This window comes from Podarcis gaigeae (assembly GCF_964106915.1).
Source record: "Podarcis gaigeae genome assembly, chromosome: 13".
Lineage (NCBI taxonomy): Eukaryota > Metazoa > Chordata > Lepidosauria > Squamata > Lacertidae > Podarcis > Podarcis gaigeae.
In genome coordinates, this window is record NC_139689.1 from 9,386,717 (window position 1) to 9,404,669 (window position 17,953).

The 17,953-nt window shown below is 40.7% G+C and overlaps 1 gene segment (V, D, J or C); it reads right to left on the bottom strand.

Annotated features, from left to right (window-relative positions):
- Nucleotides 1–17,953, bottom strand: part of LOC310828875 (Ig mu chain C region secreted form-like) — a 1,309,992-nt gene that overhangs the window by 983,247 nt on the left and 308,792 nt on the right.

Below are 17,953 nucleotides of genomic sequence, written 5' to 3' on the forward strand. Positions count from 1 at the left end.
TATGAAAGTATAATTGAATTCAATGAAGCTTGCTTCTCAGCATAGAGTGGGGGTAAGGTGAGGGAAATTGCTTGCACATCAGAACCACAGAATTGATGTGTGTAGTCCACAGTAGCTAAACACAGTCATTGAGATTTTGGGTGTCAGAAACAAAGGGGAGTCAGGTGGCATTGGATTTATCTTCTTACTGACGGTAAATTTTGCCTACTGTCTCTTTCCTGGCCTAATGCCCTGTCCTTACAAACTTGTTCCATCTAACCTGACTCAATGCAATTCAACCAATCTCCAGAACCCTCAAATACACCCACTTAATGAACTTGCATTAAAGCCCAGGGAGTTTCACCATGGAGCTTTTTCAGATCAGGAAAGAAGAAATGTTTTTCTGACATTTTCCTAATATTTAATGGAAATAAAAAATGCCTCAAGTAATTAAAACCCAGCACACATTGAAACTTTAAAACACCTAGAATATGAGGGTAGTAAAACATAAAACTCTTTTAAACAACAAGGAAGCTTTGCTGTCTGCAAACATAGTAGACTGTGGAAGACTCAGGAGGTGACTGAATGAGTCTCTCAGGAGTACATAAAGTTTCTTGTCAATCATTCAAACCATTTTTGAGCTGTGAGGAAATATTGTTTTAATAACTTTTTTTATTCCACCATACAATAAAAATGTGACTCCTACTGCAGCTTAAAAACATCCTTGAAAAGACAGGCCCTCCCTTTAGGATTCCTGCCTGAAAGACATGAGACAAAGGGAAAGGCAATCCAGAGGGGGAATGGAAAATTCTTACGATGAAACATCAAACAGGTTCTGTGATGGGTGTTCCTTGAAGAAAACGTCAAAGAAAACGTAACAGTTCTGAGACACAATCCCACCAATGATGAGGTCGCCTGGCTGGTACCACTCATGCGGAACAGGAAAAGGATTATTCCTGGGGCACCGGGTAGAATTAAAGCTATTAGAAACAGGAGTGATTTGAAATAGCATCACCAATAGCTGCAACATCCTAGCAGCCTGGCTTGTCTCAGAGTTTAATTCTGCTGTGTGCATCCATAGCAGCTCCTTTTAAAGAGGCTACATTCAATTATGCCTGGCTCAGTCAATGCAGCTCTATGAGGGACGTTATGAGCTACATTTAATCAAAGTGTTACAAATGCACTCCTTGAGTAGTAACAGAGATTATAATGTCATAAATTGAATTGATATAGCTCTGCCTGACATTAGCCCCTCCATTCTCTCTCCATAGGCCATGGGCTTATTTTTTATCATGTTCAGGCTTGCTTGTTGATTGTTTCCTTGTTCTTTCAGGAAACCATCTGGAGGTTTAACCTGGTGGGAGAAAGATGCAACAATTTAAGTAATTGCAGAATAGGAGTATTAATTACTTGTTCAGAGTTTGGAGTCTGAGTGACACTTTCCCTTTTTTGCTCCTAAAAACATATTCCCTTGGTGAGCTAACAGCAAAAGGAATCTCAGAGTGAAGACACTGGTTCTGGGAAACAAAGCAGCAGTGCTATATTTTTAGTTTTCAACTCCACTTCTCTTGCAGGATATTGGACTAAATTCTCCATAAGATTAAGCTATATTTAAAAACAACAACAACAACAACAACAACAACAACACACAATGTGCATGAGCAAGTTGCACTGGTTTTAAGTTCATGTCAGCTTAATTCTAATGTTCTTTGTTAATGGGCTGTAGCTTACTTTGTATCAGTTGGTGGGACACTCCAAAACATGCACACCCATCAACTTTCCCAATTAAATTGGGAAAGCATTTTGCTGGCGTGCTGTCATATTAAAGCATAGCACCAAAACCACACAAGACCAAGGGATCTCAAAATGTGTGTTTTGGAGTGCCGTGCTCTTGAATGGGTCACATAAATTTCATGGAAGCATGGCCCCAGAAGATGTGTATTCTGGTTTTGGTCAGCCTTTTAAGGTGCCACAAAACTCCATGCTGATCTTATTGTACTATGTTGTTTTTGTTAATTTATATCTATATATCTATCTATATAGATAGATAGATAGATATAGATATATAGATATTTATTAAAGTTTTTAGCAAGATACAACAAAGAAGAAAAAACACAAAACAGAAAAATACAAAAAACACAGAAAATAGATAAAACGAAAAAGAAAAAAAGAAAAAATCCATTATTTTTTTGCTAACTTTAAAGCTCATATCCTTATTTTCCTGACCTCCTCACACCTTCCCTTTTTGTATTCCCATTTACATAATCAGATCAGCAAATCCTTGCCCTCTTTTATTAATCTTAACTCTCTATCTTAACTCTAGTTATCTTAACTCTATTTATCTTAACTCTATATCTTAACATATTACAACTCTATGTTTTCACCCATTATCAATTCACTTATTGCATACTCTTTTTAACTTTGTTGCTAATACCACTTATTTCCAATCCAACATCATTTTAGCATTCATTAATTTTATAATGTTTCTGCAGATAGTCTTTAAATTTCTTCCAGTCTTCTTCCACCAACTCTTCTCCCAGATCTCGGATTCTGCCAGTCATTTCCGCTAATTCCATATAGTCCATCATCTTCATCTGCCACTCTTTCAGGGTGGGTAGATCTTGTGTCTTCCAATACTTTGTGATAAGTATTCTTGCTGCTGTTGTTGCATGTTTTTCTTAATTATAGCATTTAATTTTAAGTTTGTTAAAGGCTAAGGAGTAAACCCTACAGAAATCCAAACTGGAGTCCCCAAGATGGTTGGATCGTGCCTTGTACGCCTCCTTCTTGCATCTTCTGCAGTCAAGCTGGTGCCAAACTTATGGTTCTGCTTTCCTTTGGGCCACATAAGTGAGGCTGAGAGGGAAGGGTTCTTGTCATCTGGGAAGCCCAGGACCACCACATGCCCTGCCCAGGCTTGTGCCCCATGGAGGTTCTGCTAGCACACTGGTTTGACGTCACCTCTGGAAGTGCACTCAATTGTTTCTTGAGACAGATGGATGCCAACAATATCTTAGCCTGATTTATAGGTATTCTTTTGTAAAATTAGTTTAATCATAGTTACTAAGGACCACATTTCCTCAATCCATTCAGTTACAGCAGGAGATATGCCCATCTAGATTTTTAGCTATTATAATAATAATAGCAGCAGCAGTTATGACTGGAACCTTTTGTAACATTTTTGTGAGATTCACAGTTATTGTGAATGACTAACATTGACAGGCAGAGCCCAGGGGTGGGGGAATGAGATGGTTCATCACCCCCTTTAAGCAGGTGTGATAACACAGAGTGCTCCAGTAAATGGGTCTGGATGGAAGATTCTGTCATGAATCCCAGCTGGGGAGCTGATGGGCCTTAGAACTTTAAACGGTGGATGGGGGGCAGCTTAGTCTCTTGACTCTAACCCAGGCATGACCCTGTTCAACATCAACCTTCAACCAGGAGGCTGACTCAAGACGCATAGAAAATACCTAAGTCTGCCTATATTCATAATCAAAAAAGTTGTGGCCATTTTCAACTCCAGAACATTGTTTATTTTTTGTCCATTTGTCTCCAGGGGTCTCTGTGCAATACCTAATGTCAATAGGTAGGGAGTGGTTTAAATACAGCAGGGGAGGGCAGGCACCATCTCGCCCTCAGGATTGTGGGTGCCCGCTGCCACACATGGGTGTGCAACATCACGCAGCCAGTGAGTCACCCTTTTCTCAATGGAGGGACTGGAACTGAGAGGCAGGGAGACTCTAACTTCACACCAGAGCCCTACTCCCAGGGAATGGATGCCTTGCTGTTTGGCTGTGATGTGCAGACCTGAACACCTTCTCTCACTTTCTTCATTGATTTTGTGGATGCCAGGCCCCCACAATTATATTATTTTGGGTGTTCAAACACCCACAGCTCCCTGGAGTTGGCTCCTATGGGGGAGGGAGAACTGTGTGCAGTGCTTAAAGTTTGTGTCTGGCCCACAGCACTGTCCCTTTGTTTCATTGTTAGTTTCTGTTTGCCACTGAGCAGCTGCTTAGAGTCACAAGGCTCTGTTTACATTCCAGACACCTTCCATACTGTTGGAAGTCTCACCGGATGGGAGACGGATGTGACGTTAGTGGTTTCCTGTTCCTTTGTTCCTCTGTAAGAACCTTTCTGATATCCTAGAAAGATACCATGCAAACCACCTTTGCCTAACTTTGGAGCTTTGTGGTGTATGAAACCACATGTCAGAACCAAAAATTCTCATGCGCTTGATGAATGGTTTCTTGCCAAACATCTTTTCATAGGGGGTACAACCAATCGGTGATGATAATCTGCAATTAAAAGTATAAACAAAACAGCTTCTTTTGCCCTTCCTCTTTGACAAGAGGTTTACCTTTACCTGGCTGAAAACCTAGACAAAACAACACTTCAGTGAGTTTAGAGTGCCAGCATCGTGCACTTTGTTTGAGACCATATAGGGACTTTTGGTGGAGAATGTGTTTTTGCCTGCCTGGAATATATCTTTGAACAGTGATGATGTCTCCTGATAGTTTGAATGGGAATAGGGAGGAGTGTGTGTGTGAGAGAGTAAAAAATAGACAGTATAAATTAGTAAAAATTGCTTTCGCTATTCTGCCCATTTTTACCTCTGGTTCCACCCACCCCAGCAATTGGCCTTCAGATGGTTACTCAGAAGGGAATTCAGACCTCATGCTGAAAGGTTTGCCATCCATTCAGTTTAGCAAGTGAGTCAAGCTACTTAAAAAAAAACAAAACACCTTAACTGTATAGAGTAGTCTTGATTCTCATTCGCTTGGAGAGAAGCAGAGTTGAAAAATGGCCTTTATCTCAAAATTTAGCAATGACTTTCTGTCATCCGTTTGCCATGGAAAAGTCATTCGCTCAACTTTTCTGCTTCTAAGGAGAACTGTGAGTAAAATAGCCAAAGAGCCACTCAGAATCCGAACTCTGAAAAGTCATTCATAATTGTCCCCAGCAATTACCCAAATCACAGCAATTTCTTCACCGGGTCAAACCTCCAGATGCTTCCCAGAAGCAGCTAAAAAACAACAAGCAAGGCTGAAAGTGGTTATAACTAGCCCTGTGTACTGAGACATGGGGTAGGGGCCAGAGGCAGTCAGGACTCTAGAAATTAAATTTCTGATTTTGAAATCACTGATTGTATTCAAAGAATGCATCTGTTACAGTTTGATTAAATGCAGCACACAATCTCTATTATAGGGCCGACTTAAGTGAGCCATATATCATCAAATGTAGCCTTTTCTAAGGAAGCTAGGATGGGTGAACCCAAAAGAGTCTTTGTTCAGAGAGAAGCATGGCTGCCAGGATGCTGCTGAAATTGTTGTTGCTGTTTCTAAAACCTCCTGTTTCTAATCCTTCTAATACTTTCAGATGTCCTGTGAATGATCCCATTCCTGTTACACATGAGTGGTACCAGCCAGGGGACCTCATCATAGGTGGAATTGTTTCTCATATCTATTATGTTTCCCATGAAATTTTGTTCAACGAACACCCAATACAGAACCTGTTCGATATTTCAGCGTAAGAAACTTCCATGCCCATAACATTCCTTCAAAACACATTTGATACAGAAATGTTCTGATCACTCATCAATATTCATTGGTCTGCATGTTGTTTATTAGCTTAGATACATTGATAAGAAATAAAACAAACTCATTTCAGTATCAATTAATTTGAAAAAGAATGGTGTACAGTATTGTGGTATATTAATTTTTGTAATTCCTATACTATATTTGCAGTGTGGTGACCAAATTCTACCAACATGTCCTTGCCTTGGCATTTGCTGTGAAAGAAATAAATGAGAATCCCAGCATTTTGCACAATGTCACACTTGGCTTCCACATCTATGATAGCTATTATGATGCACGGATGACTTACCGTACTACTCTAGACCTCCTCTTCAAAATGAGGACATTTGTCCCCAACTACAAATGTGACACCAAGAGAAACCTCATATCCATCATTGGAGGACTTAGTTGTGATACTTCCTTCCATATGGCAGATACATTAGGTCTCTACAAGATTCCCCAGGTAAGATACATGGGATACAGGGATGTGGTGGTTGTTGTTTTTCCTTTCTAAGCTGTATGCAATTGTTTTACTACTTAGAAAAAAAGAGTGCTCTTTGAGTGAAATGATAGAGTAAATATTACCTGATGTGCCTACTCTGAGTAGAAAAATGAATCTTCTTGGAATAAGATTTAGTTTGCTACAACCTTACACCTTTATCCCATTTTTTCCTTTACATTTTTTCCTATACAAATCACAGATCAAAATGCCATTTTCAAAGAAGTTTAGAAGAAGCCATCGAAGAAAGAACCATTCCATTGAACCTATAAATAGCTTGAACTATTATTTGTTGAATAAAGAGTTACTTGAGCTGTATGCAGTTTTTTTATACTTAGAGTAGACCCATCAGGTAATATTTCTTCTATAGTTTCACTCAGAGGTTGGGTGTGCTTTGAGTGAAACTACAGAGTAAATATTACCTCATGGGTCTACTCTGACTAGAAAAAAATGAGTCTTAGTTTGGTAGAACTTTACATCTCTCCCCCCCCCCATTTTTCCTGTATGTTACTTTTCTTTATTCTGCCCCTCCTTTATCTGCTCAAGTCACAAATCAAAATGCCACGACAGGAAGAATTATTGGATTAAACCTATAAATGGCTTGAACTAATATATGTTGAATAAAAAGTCACATGGAACAGAACGAATTAATTTCACGTAACTACAAAACCTATTTACATTTTCTTATAGCTTTCATATGGTTCCTTTCCTCCAGAGGAGAGTGACACAACTCAATCCCCATCCTTTTATCACATGGTGCCCAATGAAGCCCACCAGTACATTGGGATTATCAGCTTGCTTAAGCATTTTGGATGGAAGTGGGTTGGACTTTTTGCTCCTAATGATTACAATGGAGAACATTTCATCAAGAATCTGGAGCCATTGCTTTCTCAAAATGGAATTTGTTCAGCCTTTACACAAAGATTCCCACAACAAGTGCATCTTGATAACTATGATGAAATTCATAATGTAGCCCTAAATATGTATGTACCCTTCACAGAAAAGAAAGTCACTACATTTATTGTCTATGGAGACCCTCTGACAATTATATCACTGAGATTTGTTATATTTTTGCGAGATGCTTCAAATAGAGCAAACACAGGATTCATAAAGCTGTGGATCTTGACAGCCCAGACTGATTTCATATTAATAGAGCTTTCTAAATTTTTGGACTTTCAGCTGTTCCAAGGTGCCATAGCCTTCACAATTCATTCACAAAATCTTCTAGTATTCAAGGAATTTCTTCAAAGCATAAACCATTCCTGGACCCAGAAAGGTTTCTTCAAAGTCTTCTGGGAGCAAGCATTTGACTGTATATTTCCAAATCCCAGTGTTCCAATGGACACCAGTGAAGTGTGTACTGGGGAGGAGAGCCTGGACAGTCTTCCAAGGTCTATATTTGAAATGGAACTATCTGGCCATAGTTACAGTATCTACAATGCTGTTTATGTGGTGGCTCATGCTTTGAATGCCATTTACTTGTCTAGATCCAAGCAGAGAGCAATGAAGAGTAATGGAAGATTAAAATTTCAAAATATTCAGGCTTGGCAGGTAACGCTTTGAAAATAAAAAGCAACAAGAAATATGATTCTTTCATGGAATTAATAAGCATAACCTAAGATTTCATTTTTTTAAAAAATAATCATGGAAAAATAATGTTTTTATGGCAACGCCCATTTCACATATTGTCAATGCTTCAGCGAATCTGACCCCACCCACGGTGGTCAGCCAAGAATGGCTAAACAAGAAGCGTTCTTACCAAATCTATTTATTCAGTATTCACAACGGAAGGCCTTGAAAAGTGCCTCTCTTGCAGTAATGGCATTGCTACGAGTAAAGCCCCACCTCGTACACAGCCCCATTAAACGTCATCTCTTCGTTAGCTGATCTGTACTTTGTGTCTGCACTTTCTGTTCTCCCGCCCTAAATGCCCATCGGGTTCTGGGAGAAGTGGGGTCTGGGATGCTTTCAAAAGACACTGAGTCTGTCAGTCTCTCCCCTAGTGCTTCTTCTGTTTCATCTCTCAATATTTCCCAGCTTCTCCCCACTGCAGCCTCTGAACTATGACTTTCTGCAAACCACTGATTACAATCTATACTGTCTCCCTCTTCTCTGGGAAGGGCAGGAGGAGTGGGGGGGGGGGTGTTCTACACCATTCCTCCTTCTCAGACCAGTCCCTGAAACATAGTGACAAATCTTTACATTTAAACATTAGTTTCTGTACATTTGGCTTGAAATATTCTTTTTCCATTAATGCATAACAAAATTTCCATCTATTGTCTTTACCCAAATCCTTACATTCATGATGTTTTCCACAATTACCTGCTGCCTTATGGTCAATACTTTTTCTACTATATAATTCATTATTTACCTCACTCTTACTATAAAATAAAAAGGAATTCTGATTTCTGTTTGTCGGCAACATCAAAAACATTATTGAAAAAATTCACTGAAGAATTATCTACTTATTCTTAGGAAATATAATCCCAATTTTCTAACAGTAATGTCTCACATTAATTCTCCCAGAAAGTGGTTCACACACCAGTTGTAAATTTGCACCAGTTGTAAATTTGCACCGACACTCAGGGAAACTTCACTCAATCATAACCACCTCAATTATAACCACCTCAGACACAAAGAAAAGGAGGCTTTTGCAGGTCGATTCCCCATTCAGGCTCTTACATGGCTTCTGAGCAATATATTGGTTCATCTGATCATATGCCACTCACCCCTATCTTGGATCACAGGAGCAGATAGGTTGTCAGTCTCCCAGCATAGAAAATGACATTTTCAGAGCATCGAATGTTCATCCCCTGTTAGATATTCAGTCCACCATCTACTGTGTCAAAGTAGCTTATTTTTAAAACTTCCTCTATGGAAAGTGAAGCTACAGTACTGTATCTAAATAATGCTCATAAAGAAAGGTGATTGTAAATCATGGTTGTTAGTTCAACACCTCCATTATGTTTCCACTCCTTATCTCTCTTTTCCCTTTCAATTAGTTGCACCATTTTCTACCTGCCATTTCATTTAACAACTCAGCTGGAGAAAGAGTGTCCTTTACTAATAAAAGAGAAATGGGAGGTAGATTTGACATCACGAACATGCTCACCTTCCCAAACAAGTCTTTCCTTCGAGTGAAGGTTGGATGGGTGGATCCCTTTGCTCCTGATAGAAAAGAATTCACTATTCATGAAGACATGATTATTTGGAACAATGCTTTTAACCAGGTAGAGAATCTGGGTGTTCCTTTGATGCAATGCACTTTTGAGATAACCACCAATTTTATCTTTGATAGATTCATGGGAAAACAATGTTTTAATAATATTTATTACATTTCATTTATGAGTGGCAGAGCTTAGAATGATTCAGGTAAAAATTATTTATTCATGTGCAGAATATGGTTTGTCTCTACTTCAACAGGAAACTTTCCATGACTCAGCTGAAGAGCATGTCAAAATAGGGCTAACAATCCCTAATCTTCTAAGTATTCCTAGAGAGCTAATATTGGTTCCCAAGCTGAACTGCATCTAGAAGGGGCCAAAAGGCTGTCATTTAGCTTCTTCTGTCTTCATCTGTTGCTATATTCTGCTGCTGGTTAGGAGACCACAGAGGATCAGTGACCGCTACCTGCTTCGCCCTCTGCCTAGGTTTAACTGAATCTTCCCTTCTAGTATGCAGCATGAGATAAGCTTAGCATCATGTTGTTGTTGTTGTTTAGTCGTTTAGTCGTGTCCGACTCTTTGTGACCCCATGGACCAGAGCATGCCAGGCACTCCTATCTTCCACTGCCTCCCGCAGTTTGGTCAGACTCATGTTTGTAGCTTCGAGAACACTGTCTAACCATCTTGTCCTCTGTCGTCCCCTTCTTCTTGTGCCCTCAATCTTTCCCAACATCAGGGTCTTTTCCAGGGAGTCTTCTCTTCTCATGAGGTGGCCAAAGTATTGGAGCCTCAGCTTCACGATCTGTCCTTCCAGCGACCACTCAGGGCTGATTTCCTTAAGAATGGATGTGTTTGATCTTCTTGCAGTCCATGGGACTCTCAAGAGTCTCCTCCAGCATCATAGTTCAAAAGCATCAATTCTTTGGCGATCAGCCTTCTTTATGGTCCAGCTCTCACTTCCATACATCACTACTGGGAAAACCATGGCTTTTACTATACGGACCTTTGTTGGCAAGGTGATGTCTCTGCTTTTTAAGATGTTGTCTAGGTTTGCCATCGCTTAGCATCATAGTTTGGGCCAATTAGGAATGTATGATATATCCTGTGGTTGACTGGTCAGAGTGGGCTAGGTAACTTATTCCACTTACTTTATCCACCTACCCATGCGTGCATGGTAGGTACAGTTACACTTCAGGTGAATTCTGGTTCTCGCCACTTGTCACAGGGCTCTGTGAACCATGTGGATGACTTTTTGAAATAAACCTGTGTCATAGCAGGTTTAAGAGCCTGATAGAAGATTTAAACATTTCCCATACATGTTCCACGCTATTTATAAATTCCTAAAGTTACTGCTAATAAAGTGGATCTTGTGGCTTGCCCTTTTTTGTTGGTTTCCTTACAAAAAAATAGGCCAATGGCTCTGCTTTGTATGAAGCAGCTTTCTAATGACTTCTGTTTTATGTTTACATTTTTATTTGCAGTGCAGTGACATAGAATTTTTAAAAATAAAAATCTCTCTCTTATGAAATTATTTGTTGTTTCTGGATAGGTGGTGCCCATTTCTGTATGTAATGACTACTGTCGCCCTGGAAATCAGAAGAAAAGGAAGGAAGGGAAGAAATTTTGCTGCTATGATTGTACTCTATGTCCAGAAGGGAAGATTTCAGAAAAGAATGGTATATGGCATTTTAGTTGTTCAATACTCCTAATGATCATTGCATAAGATCCTTGGAAAAGAATTAATGACTACACTTTGCATTTGCCTGTACAGGCACATAATGAATGACAAAGGAAACTGGTATTGGGTTGAACTTCGCCACAACTTTATTGATTACTGGAATGAGTAAGTTTGGTTATGGTATTGGGCATGTATCCAGCATCAGGTGGCCAACTGCTACTTGGTAGGAACCTGGTGGGTTGAACTTGTGCTGGGGACCTGCCCCTGACATGGATTGGATTCAACAACCCCACAGAAGCCGCCATTTAGAGAGATGCTTAGACGCATGAATCCCCTGGTGAACTCCAAGACAGAGTCACCCAACTGTGCAAGCAGGCCAATATTATTGCAGGTGAAAATTCCTCCCTGGGCCCCGAATACGGAGAACACATAAACCATAGGAAGGTCTGAAGGCAACATGCCTGCTTTCCCCCCATAGCTGTCAACTTTTCGGAATACGGGAATTTCCTTTTAAGAAAGGGAAATGTTGATAGCTATGCTCCCACCCCCCCCTGGGTGGGCCGTAAATATAGGTGGGTGGAAAACCACAAAACAATTGGCCAAGAGGAAGATGGTGGCCTCCCTGAACCCACACTATCCTGCTTAGAGTAGTGTACTAATCAGGAAGTACAATTGTCTGGCATTTGCAGATTTCTGATAGATTCAACAGAATGCTCAAAGGGTAATTCACATAATGTTATATGACTATCAGCTCAGAAAAAATCAAAAGGTTAAGATAACAGGAAGGAAAGGGTACACATGAATAGTCACTGAAATTTGACCCTATCCTATATTTCAGATATGGATGACTGTGTCAGATGCCCAGCAGATCAATATCCAAACAAGAACAAAAATGGATGCATCCCTAAAACAATCAGTTTTCTTTCTTATGATGAATCTTTTGGGATCGGCTTGGCCTCCCTTGCTCTTTCTTTTTCACTGCTCACAACTTTCGTGATAGGAGCTTTTATTAAATACAAAGACACTCCCATTGTCAAAGCTAACAACAGGGATCTCACCTACGTTCTCCTCATTGCAGTCCTGCTCTGCTTCCTCTCATCCCTTCTATTCATTGGACACCCTGGGAAAGTGACCTGCCTTCTTCGCCAACCAACGTTTGGCATCGTCTTCTCACTGGCTGTTTCATGTGTGTTGGCAAAGACTGTCACTGTAGTTGTAGCTTTCATGGCCACTAAGCCAGGGTCTAGCATGAGGAAGTGGGTAGGGAAACGGCTGGCTTATGCCATTGTCCTTTCCTGCTCTCTTACTCAAGCAAGCATTTGTACTGTGTGGTTGATGACTTCTCCCCCATTTCCCCATCTAGACATGGACTCAATAGCAGAAGAAACCATTGTGCAATGTAATGAAGGCTCAGTGACCCTGTTTTACTGTGTCCTGGGCTACATGGGCCTCCTGGCCATTGCCAGCTTCATTGTGGCATTTGCAGCTCGCAAATTACCGGACAGTTTTAATGAAGCCAAGTTCATTACCTTCAGCATGTTGCTGTTTTGCAGTGTTTGGCTTTCTTTTGTCCCAACCTACCTGAGCACCAAAGGGAAATTCATGGTGGTGGTGGAGATCTTCTCCATCTTATCCTCGAGTGCTGGATTGTTGGGCTGCATCTTTGCCCCTAAATGCTACATCATTGTGCTGAGGCCTGAGCTGAACAACAGGGAGCAACTGATAAGGAGAAAGATGTAAACTGTATCTTTTTAAATATATATATATTGTATTTATGTCTATTAAATGTTTTAGTGTGAAAATGCTCTGTCACCTTAGATCAGGGATCAGGAACATCTGGCCAGCGGGCCTAATTTTGCGCAGCCGAGTCCCCAATTCTTAGGCCATTCCTGACCAACCACACCTACCTTCCTCACAGCTGACATTTTATGTGGCTTCCAAGAAATAATCTGGAGCCTAAGGAGAGTTTCCAGATTTTCTCTTCCTAGGGTCCCTCTGGAGGGGTCTTTAAAACAAATTTATCCCCTGCATTTGAAAGTCTTATTAGAAGTTGCTGAAGGAAAAAGAGTGTGAGGAACATAATGAGATTCATCTTTCTAGGAGCAGGTGAAACTGCTAAGTCTGCCTGTTAAACTTGCTGTAATGCTGTATTTATGCATTACACAATAATACTTGTATTTATGCTACTCAGATGTTGCTTTTGACATGTTTTTCTTTTTGCTATTTTGTTGTTTTGCTTTTTTATTCTGAAATTATTTTAGCAATGATTGATTTTCAAATGCAATCTTTTAAAAGGGCATAGGATTATTATTATTATTATTATTATTATTATTATTATTAATAACAATAATAACCCGCCCTCCCCAGCCAAGGCCGGGCTTAGAGTGGCTTACAAGCAATAATAAAAAGAAGTTGAATGATTACAACTTAAAAACAATATTAAAATACAACATTAAAATATTGAAACATTAAAATATTAAAATGTAGCCTCATTGCAGGAGGAGAAGGAAAAGAAATAGAGGGCGGGAGGGAATCAAATTGGCTCCAAGCCAAAGGCCAGGCGGAACAACTCTGTCTTAAAGGCCCTGCGGAAAGAAATCAGATCCTGCAGGGCCCTGGTCTCATGAGGCAGAGCGTTCCACCAGGCTGGAGCCAGAGTTGAAAAGGCCCTGGCTCTGGTTGAAGCTAATCTAACTTCCTTAGGGCCCAGGACCACTAGGGTGTTGCTATTTATGGACCTTGAGGCTCTCCATGAGGCATACCAGGAGAGGCGGTCCCGTAGGTGCGAGGGTCCTAGGCCGTGAAGGTCTTTAAATGTCAAAAGCAGCACCTTAGATCTGACCCTGTACATTTTTCCCTGGCATCCAAAAATGTAAAATGAATGTGCCAGGTGAATTTCCCTGAGGAGAGCATTCCACAAACAGGGAGCCACTGTAGAGAATAACAATTTTTTGTGTTGCCACCCTCTGGACCTCTTGAGGAGGAGGAACACGAAGGAAGGCCTCAGAAGATGATCTGAGGGTCTGGGTAGGTTCATATGGAAAGGGGCAGTCCTTGAGGTAATGCAGACCTGAGCCATTTAAGGCTTTATTGGTCAAAACCAGCACTTTTAATTGAGCATGTAAACAAATTGGTAGCCAGTACAGTTGGAGCAGGATTGGTGTAATATGCTTAAACCATCTTCCTCCAGTGATCAATCTGGCCGCTCAATTCTGCACCAGCTGAAGTTTCCGAACCATCTTCAGAGACAGCCCTATGTACAACGCATCACAGCTATCTAACCATGAGGTTACCAGTGAATAGACAATAGTAGTTAGGCTATCCCTGTCCAGATTGGGGTGTAGCTGGCCCACCAGCAGAAGTTGATGGAAGGCACTCCGGGCAACTGAGGCCACCTGAGCCCCAAGCTACGAACCTGATCCTTCAGAAGAAGTGCATCCCCATCAAGAGCAGGCGATCTCCCACCCATCTGGTCTAGGGAACTCAGTCTTATCTGGATTGAGTTTCAGTTTGTCAGCTCTCATCCAGTCCAATATCAAGGCAAGATGCTGGTCCAGCACTTCCACTGCCTCATGTGTAGATGTAAAGAAGAAATAGAGCTGAGTGTCAACAGCTTACTTCTGACAATGTACTCCAAACCTCCGGATAACCCCACCGAGAGGTTTCGTGTAGATGTTAAACCAGTTGTGGGATAGGATTGAGCCTTGCGGAACCCCACATCGAGGGTTCCACTGAAAAGCATTCCCCAAGCAACACTCTCTGGGAACGACCATCCAAGTAGGCCTGGAACCACCACAAAGTGGCGCCACCCACCCTTTGTTCAGAAAAGAAGAGTCGTACCAGAAGGATAGCATGGTTGATGGTATTGAAAGCTGCTGAGAGGTTGAGCAGAATTAACAGGGACATGTTTCTCTCTTTATCTCTCTCCCAACAAAGGTCATCATACAGGGCGACCAAAGCAGTTTGCCCTGTACATTTTCTAATGTATACCTTTATTCTTCATTTAAGCAACTTTCCCCACTAAAATCGAAGAATCCGAGAATTGGGTAGAATTCTGTGCATCACTTCTCCGACCCCCTGCAATGCAGGAAGCTCAACTAAAGTATCCATGACTGATGACCACCCAAACTTTCATTAAAATGCTTCAGTGAAATACTTTGCCTCTCTTGGGAATCTGTTTCACTTTCAAACAGCTCTAACGGTCAGAAAGCTCTACCTGAAATTTAGTTTAGGGTTGTCATGCCTACTCTTTTGGTGGTCCTCTGTGTCCATCCGCGGGGGGGGGGGGGGATTTTACATTTTAAAGCAAATGTCTTGGATTTTGGGTTTTTTTAAAAAAAAAAAATTATGCTCGGGTTGCTCTGGTTCTGCTCTGGCTCTGCCTCAGGCTCAGATGTGGGTGTCTCAGACAGTGGCAGTGGAGGGGCTATCTGGCGATTGCCCTAAGAAAGCTGAACAACTTTTTGTGTCTGGAATGGGTGGAGGGGGAAGTGGCAATCATACGATGATCATGATCATTATGATGAGGAACCCTCCTTGCTTAAGTTCCACTGTAACGGCTAAGAAAATGTAAAATAAAATAAAAATAAAAATGTAAAATTTCCCCATTTCTCCAGCATGGTAATAGATTGGTGGGTTCCTGCAACTGAGTCAAGACAGCTGTTTTTAAACTATAGCTTTGCTGTTTAGAGAAGAGTTGGTTCCTATTCCCTTGGAAAGAAATGGAGTTGGGATGTGTCCTTTATCTCAAAATTTAGCACTGCTATTTACCCAATAACTTCACTCTGAATATCCTGTTGTAAGATTACCATGGAAAATCATTTTATCACTTTTTCTGCCTCTAAGGAGCAGTACTGTGAGTAAAAAAAGACAAAGAGCCGCTCAGACTCCAAACTCTGACAAAGTCATTCATAATCATACCCATCAATTACCCAAATGACGGCAATTTCTTCATTAGGTCAAACCTCCAGATGCATCCCAAAGCAGCTAGAAAACAACAAGCAAGGCTGAAATTGGTTATAACTAACCCTGTGCACTGAGACCTCGGGTAGGGGCCAGAGGCAGGCAGGATTCTAGCAATTAAATTTCTGATTTTGAAATCTCTGACTGTATTCAAAGAATACATTTGTTACACATTGATTAAATGCAGCACACACTCTCTGTTATAGGGCTGGGTTAACTGAGCCATGTATCATCCAATGTAGCCTTTTCTAAAGCAGCTAGGATGGATGAACACAAGAGAGCCTTCATTCAGAAGGAAGCATGGCTGCCAGGATGTTCCTACTGTTGGTGTTGCTGTTTCTAATACCTCCCGTTTCTGATACCTCTAATACCATGAGGTGCCCTGTGAGTGATCCTATTCCTGTTCCGCATGAGTGGTACCAGCCAGGTGACCTCATCATTGGTGGCATAGTTACTCATATTTATTATGTTTTCTACGAAGTTTTCTTCAAGGAACACCAAACGCAGAACCTGTTCGATGTTCCACAGTAAGAATCTTCAATGGCCTTAACAGTCCTCTCTAACACATTTCCTATTTGTTTTCCAATGGGATACAGAAAGAGACTTCATATTTTTTGTTTTGTTTACACAAACTAAATTTACAATCCTCTGCAGTACAAATATTGCAGAGCAGAATGGCGAAAATGAAAATAATAGTTAAGTATATAAGGTAACATATATATATAATAAAAAATAGGTAAGTATTTAAGGTAACTTATATATAAGTATGTAAATAGTGAAGTGTATATGGTAACATATATTAGGAGATATGCAAAACATACAATTAGAGGTTTGCCAATGATGTTCTCCAATTTCACCAAAGATCTCTTCCCCTATAATTGAGTATTATATATTACTAACTAATTTTCACGGTACTTTAATGTTTCACTGTGGGCAGGGTGTTGAATTGTTTATTACCATTATTATTAATAATGCCCTGATTGATCATCAGTGTTCAATATTCATTGGACTGTGTGGTGTTTATCAACTTAGATGCATTAATTGCAAATAAAATAATTTCATTTCAGTATGAATCAATCTGAAACAGAATGTGTTCAGCATTACACTATATTCCTTTTCATAAATCATTTGCTTTATTTGCAGCATGGTGACAAAATTCTATCAACATGTTCTTGCTTTGGCATTTGCTGTGAAAGAAATAAATGAGAATCCCAACATCTTGCACAATGTCACACTTGGCTTCCACATCCATGACAGCTATTTTGATGCAAGGATGACCTACCGCACTACACTCGACCTCCTCTTCAAAATGGGGAGATTCATCCCCAATTACAAATGTGACACACAGAAAACCCTCATATCCATCATTGGGGGACTTGGCTCTGATACTTCCTTCCACATGGTAGACATATTAGATCTCTACAAGATTCCACAAGTAAGCTATGTGTAGGGTTGATGGGGTTTTTTTATTCTTCCATCCTCTATGGGTTATATCCAAGGCTTGTTCTACTCAGAGTAGATCCATCAGGTAATATTTACTCTGCAATTTTACTCAAAGCAGACCTATTAATATTAATGATCTATTTCAATGGGTCTTCGCTGAATAAGTTTTAGTTTGATCCTACACTAAATCTTTATTCCACCTTCCCCTTTTCTTTGTTATTTCCTAGGCATGTGCGTCCCCCTTCTGGGACGCGTGTGGCCCTGTGGTCTAAACCACAAGCCTAGGGCTTGCCAATCAGAAGGTTGGCGGTTCAAATCTCCGTGATGGGGTGAGCTCCCATTGATTGGTCCCTGCTCCTGCCAACCTAGCAGTTCAAAAGCACATCAAACTGCAGGTAGATAAATAGGAACCGCTCCGGTGGGAAGGTAAACAGCGTTTCCGTGCACTGCTCTGGTTTGCCAGAAGCGGTTTACTGATGCTGTCCACATGACCCGAAAGCTGTACGCCAGCTCCCTCGGCCAGTAAAGCAAGATGAGTGCCGCAACCCAAGAGTCGTCTGTGACAAGACTTAACAGTCAGGTGTCCCTTTATCGTTACCTAGGCATGTGAGACCGATCTAGTCAAATTGCAAATCAGAATGCTATTTTAAAT